The sequence below is a fragment of the Kryptolebias marmoratus genome, linkage group LG9, assembly GCF_001649575.2.
Source record: "Kryptolebias marmoratus isolate JLee-2015 linkage group LG9, ASM164957v2, whole genome shotgun sequence".
NCBI lineage: Eukaryota > Metazoa > Chordata > Actinopteri > Cyprinodontiformes > Rivulidae > Kryptolebias > Kryptolebias marmoratus.
In genome coordinates this window covers 18,222,525-18,230,176 of record NC_051438.1, presented here as the reverse complement: position 1 = coordinate 18,230,176, position 7,652 = coordinate 18,222,525, and the positions used below count along the sequence as shown (strand labels likewise).

The 7,652-nt window shown below is 42.6% G+C and overlaps 1 protein-coding gene across 4 annotated transcripts in view; it reads left to right on the top strand.

Annotated features, from left to right (window-relative positions):
• Positions 1–5,462: 5,462 nt before the first annotated feature.
• The window catches only part of slc43a1a (solute carrier family 43 member 1a), a 28,072-nt gene continuing 25,882 nt past the window's right edge, over positions 5,463–7,652 (top strand). For 2 of the 4 annotated variants that reach the window (XM_017428222.3, XM_017428220.3), the window contains exon 1: positions 5,463–5,687. The gene's annotated coding sequence lies outside the window, so the exon portion shown is untranslated. Of the gene's footprint in view, positions 5,694–7,652 lie in introns of all 4 variants that reach the window. The other 2 variants (XM_025008595.2, XM_025008594.2) reach the window with 1 other exon arrangement.

Genomic DNA, 7,652 nt, shown 5'->3' with positions numbered 1-7,652 from the left:
CAGATGCAGCTTGAAGGCCCCAAAATGAGCAGAGCTTTACACTGGAAACAGATAAGAAAGGAAAAATTGAATTCAGTTGTAATTTCAGCTTCATTTTAACCCTTCAGAAGCATCTTTGGACTGAATCACTTCATGTTTTTGGCCCGTTTACAGTCAAATCTGTAAAAATAAGATGTTTTTTTTTTTTGCTTAAATCCATTTAAAAAATACAGCTTCTGTTTGTGAACTTTTGCGTGATCATTACTCTAAAAGGTGTTTTTTTTTCTTATTGTCACATAAAACATGACGTTTAAATCTGAAGCTGAACAGATTTAATCATCTGATCCTGAGAAGCTTTGACAATAAAAATGAAAAAACAGTGAACGGCGTCTCGTTTCCTGCTAACCAGAAAGGAAAAAGACAGAAATCTACTGATTTTCTTCAAATAAAGATGTTTTTATTCATTTTTCCTGGATGTTTGTTAATTTTAGCTTCACTGCATTTTAGTGAAACATTACAGCCTTTAATGAAGCGTCAGAAACGTGTTTTTATGTCTTTAATTTGCGTTGATCTCCCAGCTGACAGCAGATCATTTCCTCTCCACCCTCACACATCTCCTCAGACCTGACCTTTGACCCCCAGCCGGTTCTTCTGTGGAGCTGCCACCATCTTGACTCAGGTTGGCTCCAAAAAAGTTCATTTGTTTCATTAAAAACAGTCCAGAGCTGAGATATTTTGCTAACAGACAGACAGAGCTCCGCGAGGCAACAGGAAGCTGGAGGCAGAGACGAGTCCGAGGAGACGTGTCCCTGGTTCGTTTTCAGTGTGAGGAGCGGCGCCGAGTTTCATTCAGGAGGGAAGGTTCTGCTTCACATCCGGCAACTTCCTGAGGTGAGAAAGTGAGACCTGCAGGCCTCTGCTGCCCCCCTGTGGCGAGGAGGGAGCGTCGCCCCGAGTCCTGCAGAGCTGAAACAAGTCCCACCACCTCAGAGGGACGTGTCCCACCACCTCAGAGGACTGACGTGTCCCATGACCTGAGAGGACCAACGTGTCCCACCACCTGAGACGATCAACGTGTCCCACCACCTCAGAGGGACGTGTCCCACCACCTGAGGAGGACGGATAAGACCTGTTTTATGTTTCGAGCACCGTGAGACTCCCTGTCTCCTTGACGCTCCAACCTCCAGCCTTAATGAAAATTAAGACCACATTGAAATGAGTGTGTGTGTGTGTGTGTGTGTGTGTGTGTGTGTGTGTGTGTGTGAGGGTGTGTGTGTGTGTAAGGGTGTGTTTACGTGCATTCACTGATTGCTGTCTGGACCAAATTTAAACAGAAACAGATTGAAGAATGATAATTAGCTCTAATAAGATGGAATTTCCCTGAGTTTGTCAAACAGCAGCAGCATCACAGGAACCAGATCCACTCAAATAAAACCTTTATAACACTTTTTAACACTTGTTTATTTATAACACGTGTTTATTGTTTTCTACTCAGGTTGGTGCTTTTATTTGTGTTCTGTTTGAACAGATTCTTGACTTTTTGCAGATTCTGTCTTCCTGTTCAGTTTGAAGCGACTTGTTTCTCCTGATTGAATGAAGTCATTCAGCCTCAGCCTTCAGCTGAATGTTCACCAGACGGGAGGAATATTTGGAATATTTTCACAATAAAGGCTCACTGTCCGCCAGGAAACAATTAAATTATTTAAAAAACTGATTAAACTGAGTTTTTGTTGTTAATATTTCAACAAGTTTCAGGTTAAACATTTGGATTCATGTCGACAATTTTATTCAGAGAAAAACGATAAATCCATCTATCATCCATCATCCATCCATCCATCCATCCATCCATCCATCCATCCATCCATCCATCCATCCATCCATCCATCCATCCATCCATCTCTCTCTCAGGTTGAGGAGCTAACCGTCCAAACAGGAAGTTCACTCCTCCGTCCTCCAGCTCTTCCTGGGGGATCTCAAGGTGTTCCTGGACCAGAGAGGACACAGAATCCCTCCAGTGAGTTCAGTGCTGTCCATAAATAATCATATTTACTCTTTTAAAACAATAAATGTCTCTTATTAAATGTATTTTCTCCACAATTAAACAGCTAAGTTCTGCAAAAAAGATCTTTTTTAGGCCGACTTCGTCTTGTTGCCTCATATCTGATTATCGGTGCCACTTCAGAAGTTAGTTTTTTAGTTTCATTACATGAAGTTCTGCTTTTTACTACAGCTGTTTTGCACTCTCGATGTACATGCAGCCCTTATCTGGTGGGACCGGGACCATCTGAGTCTGACAGCGTTTGGCCTCCAGCCCGAGAGAAAAACCCGTCAGCGCGCAGCTTCTTCAGAGACACGTCACGTCCCGATCAAACGCCAGCCGTGAATAATGTCTCCTCAGGGACGAGTCTGAAGCCTGCAGGTCTGGAAACACTCGAAAGTCTGTCCTAAAGGTTCAGAGGCTCCTTTGAATCCAAGCGGAGGAGGTCTGAGGCGGAGGGCTCTTCTTTCTGTCACACTTTGAAACATCAAACCTGAACAGTAAACTTCTCCACCAGCCGTGGGGGGAGATGTTCGCTTGGGAAAATAATGGTACTAATAATAAAAAAAAGAGAGAGATCCATGGCAGAACACCAAGCCAGGAGCCACTGGAAGGAAGGAAGAACGCGAGCACCAAGTTGATCATCGTCCTGGCTTCATGCTGGAGGTCTTTATAGAAAACACCCCGTCGTTTGCTTTCTTTTTACGGCAGGAAGACAAGTAGCGCGTTCATTACGGATCTGCTGTGAATTACCCTTCTGACACCGGACGAAAAAGGGGCGAGACGATGACGAAACCTCAAAGCACGTCGACCTAAACGGGTCGTCTCCTCTTTGCTTCGACGCGATGATCCGACTTCACAGGATTCTCAAATCTGGAATTTGCTCCAAAGATGCCCCCACACCTCCACCGCCCCTGAAAGGCAGGTCTGAAGGGACGGATCTGAGTCCTGTTAGAGGACTCCGGGTCGGCTCCTGTCAGATCAAACCGCTGACAAGATTCTTCTCCTCATGTGCTTCTCATTGGAACCAGGAGGCCGTCCAGTCAGCACTCGCTCGCGCTGTTTTCAGTCACGGGGAACCAGATCTGACGTCCGTCTGAGGCAACGAAGGCGCTTCCTTCCCGGCGCCTCTGACCTTCACGGGAACGCCGTTCATGTGTTCTGATTTATAAAACTCTACTCAGTTTGACTCCAGCCTGCTTCGACAATCTACCATTGCCTGGTCTTTACGCTCCAGCAGCATCTTTCTTTTGGTGTTTCCATGCGTTTGAGCAACCATTCAGTGTTACGGCTCCGATGGCATGGAGGCAGCTCCAGTCCGAACTCAAGATGTCACATTTTATTTCACTGGAATTATTTCAAGGGATTCTTGAAAACAAGCAACGTGATTCCGTTAATCTGGGTCTCTACTTTTAGGCTGTAATTTGTTTTAAACTTATTTTACGTCTGTGTAACTGGGTTGTTGTGTTGCAGATTTTCTGTCCAGGTCCCTCTTGCGAATAAGATCTTGATCTCAGTGGGTTAAAAAAAGGAATCTGATATAAAATTTAATCACGCTTTTGTGAACTTTGGCGTCTTTTGATGATCGAAGCCTTGAGGAACCTGGGTTCAGATTCTCTGTTGAGTCCCTGGCGAGTCCACTCGGACGAACTGTGGCGTTCTGACGACGTCCTGATCGCACCACGTGCCGTACGCCGGCACATCGACGACCCTCTGATGAAGTTTGGCACAAACAGGTGGAACAGAGGCGCCGATGGAGTCTAAGACCTCTCCGTCTTTTTTTCCATTTTTCCGTTTTTCGTTTTCGAAATCTTCCTGACAAACTGTAGCCGATTATTAAAAAAAGGCAGAGACAGCAGATTACAAAATGACACATTTATCTGCGTTTTGAAAATAACGTTCAGCGTTTTTAATCTTGGAGCTGAGTTCTCGTCTCAGCGGTCAGTCGGTCGTCCCGTGTATTCAATGATCAGAAACAAACCGAAGAGATAAGCTCGAACGACCTCTTTTCTCAGTGAAGTTTGTCCTGAAGCTGCAGATTGTAAAGCATTAACCATGTCTGAAATTAGAGCCCAGCTAAAATCTAAACTACAGAGACATAAAAAGAGGAAAAGGCCGTGCTGGGATTGACGGAGCGTTTCCATGCAGACTATCATTTCATACAGCGCTGCTTTCCGTCCAGGAGGTGGCGTCCTCCGTCACTGATTCGACCAGTTTCCTCCTTTTCTGGTTCTCATAAACAGACAGCCTTAAACAGTGATTAAATCTTCTATAATTTAATCTAACATCGATAAAATCAGGAATATCTCGTCTCAAAGTGATGCAGAAAAAGACAGATTCATGCATTCATCACGTCTGGGCTGGACTGTTGTCATTCTTTATTATCTTAGTGTCCAAAAAACTCTTTAAAACTCTGCAGCTGTTCCAAAACGCTGCAGTTCTGATGAGAGATCAGGCTTCTCTCCATCGGCTACTGTCAAATCCAGAATTTAAAATCTTCCTTCTAACATACAAAGTTCTCAACAACCAAGCTCCAGCTTTTATTAAAGATCTTATTGTTCCATATTTTCCTAGCAGAGCACTTCGCTCTCTGACTGCAGGGTTACTTGTGGTTCCTAGAGTTTCTAAAATGAAACTCTTTCAGTTCTCAGGCTCCTCTCTTGTGGAACCATCTTCCAGTTTCTGTAAGTTAAGACTTTCCTTTTTGATAAATCCTATAGTTCGGGTTGGTTTGGGTTCCCTAAGCTCTCCTTTAGTTCTGCTGGAGGACAAACTGACCACATGTCCTCCCTCTGCTGCTGCCTTTACTCGCGCTGCTGTAATTACTTCTATCATTAACGTGATTTTTTTCTTTAAGTTCGACTTTGTCTTTTCTCCTATAGGAACCACCCCTGGGCCAGTCAGTCCGTGTCTGTCTCTGTCTCTTTCCTGTCCTCTCAAACCCCAGCCGGTCGAAGAAGATGGCCACTTGTCCTGAGCCTGGTTCTGGTTCTGGAGGTTTCTTCCTGTTTCAGGGGAGCCTTTCCTGCCCACTGTCACCAACGTGCTGCTCAGGATGTTCAAAAATGACCGAACTACCCCTTTAATGTGGCAATTCGGCTATGTTTAGCCTCTGAACTACTTAGTTATGTTTGGGAATGAAAACTAAAGCTCATAAGGGATAAAACACAGCCCCTTTTTAGTTTTTTTTAACATAAGCATGTTTATCTTTCCACACGATGGAAAAAAATGATAAAAGCCAAAGAATACGAAGCGAATTTCAAGATTTCTGATTTTTAAAAAGCAACATAAACCACTGAAGCGGGTGGATATTATGTATCTAAAGAGCCAATTTCTGATCAGGACATTAATCCGTCTGCAGTGGAGGGTGGAGGTTGGGTGGTGACTTCTCTCCACCCAACTGATGAAGGAGGGAGCTTAAAGTCAAATAAGGAAGAGGAGGGAGTCAGTAATACAACCAGAGAGCGTAAAGAGGCTGATAGGAGTTCAACACCACCCAGAAACCAGCAGACGGGCTCCATTCTGACACTTTAGCTGGATAAAAACAAACAAACAAAAAAACAAACAAACAAAAAAAAGTTTTAAAAAGTTCTTTAACTTGATGAGTTTTTAACTAACAGCTCAGAAAGTCAACTCAAGTGTTTCCCTGCCAGAAAAAAAGACAACTGAAGTAAGTGTGAGTTTTTTTCCCATAATAATGTCACATTTCTGTCGTTTATTAAGGTGTTATAAATGTAGTATTACCCGCGTCATGACGTGGTGGCTTCACGGACAGCTGGAAAATTAAAAAAAAAAGACCCCGGTGCAGACACGTGGCACAAAACTAAACTTTCCATTTTTCTTCCTTTTTTTACCTTTTAAAGGCATTTCTTCACTAAATGCGTGGTACATGTAGGAGTCGATGCTGTCGGGTAAAGGTGGTTTATATAAAGAGATAAAATAAAAGCCTAGAGCGGGAAACCATCGTTTGGGATTTTACGCCATGCTTTGTTTGGTGGTATTTCCTTATTCTTTGTTCCTTTGAAGTACTCTTAATCACACGTAGTGGAATGTACTACCTCTGCATGACGTATAAAAATGTGAGCTACCTCCGGTAAAACTACGCTGTTCGAGTCTAACCAGTTTTTAATAAACTTAATAGTTTATTTATTTATTTATTGTAGCTATGGCGTTTTTCTGAACGTGTTGCCTTCACTGGCCTCCCGTAAAGTTCGGTTTTCACCCACTCCGTGCAGAGAATGGACCTTTGAGTAGCTCGTTTAAAGGCCTGCGTGAAAATAACCTCTAAAATGGACTCTGCCCGCACAGAGGTGATGATATTAAACACGCACGACCTTAATTCTTGAGTTTTATTTCATGTTTTTGTTTAAAAGTTGGCCTTAACGTGTTTTAAACATTAGTTCCAGTGTGTCTGAGTCGTTGATTGATTTTGATTCAATCAATCAATGATGAAAAACCTTCACACCAGACCTAAAACGCTGGCAGGTAGCTGTTTAAATGATTAACTGTTGGAGGCTTTGATTAATCCTATCTTTGTAAAGATATGTTAATTTAAACGTGTGAAATGGTCAAAAGTTTAAACCCTTTAACAGATAACCATCTTAACTGTTGATTAGCTTATTGTTAGCTCAGTTCAGCTAGCCTGTACCATATTGTAATATGCAATGAACCGATGAGAAAATTGAATAATTATTGTTACAAGTGTCATTCTGTAAATATTTCACAGAAATTACAGCTCTGTTTACTTTTTAAAACTAAAACTGTCAAAAAAGTCTATCCTAGCTGCCTGTTCGCTAATCTGCTCCTAGCCTACCTAGCATGCTAGCATTTAGCCATCTTAATTTTACACTTGATTAAAAACAAGTATAGTCACTAATTTTAGCTTGTAGAAATGTCACAGAAATTAGGATGCCCCATTTCCTGTGTTTAAAACTAAAATTAGGTCAGAAAGTTCACCCTAGCTGTTTATTTGTAGCCTGTTTGCTAATCTGCTGTTAGCCTACCTAGCACTCTAGCATTTAGTCATACTCATTTTTACAATCAGCTGAATAAAAAACAGCATTGTTAATAAATTCAGCTTGTAGATGTGTATCTTGGAAGCCTAGTTCACTTTTTTTAAATTACTAAAATTAACGTTAAAAACTCAATCCTAGCTGTTGATTCCAATCTGTTTTTAGCCTACCTAGCATGCTAGCACCTAGCCCCTTTTTCAATTTTAGCTGACAAAAAAATATTGTTAGTTATTTCAGCCTGTAAATATGACACAGAAAGCTGGAGTGCTTGTTAGATTTTATTGTTATTTTGTTTTAAACTAACATGAACTCCTGATATAGCCTGTTAGCTAAAGCGCTCTTAGCCTAGCAAGCGCGCCAGAACTTAGCTGTTTTGATGTCACATTCAATTGACGGGAAATTATTTGGTGTTTATTATTTCAGGAAATTAGGGGCCTTTTAAATGTTTTAAACTGGTCTTTTCTGACTTTGCGGGGCGGCAGCTGAACGCAGCATCGTCGCTCCAAAAGGGTCAGTGTAATCGGACCCCGGGCTGAGGTCATGGCCGTGGAGGGACAGCTGCCTGCCGGCTGGGCGGCATCGGGAAAGTGTCCGCTTTTTGGTGATCCGCGGGGGGGGGGGGG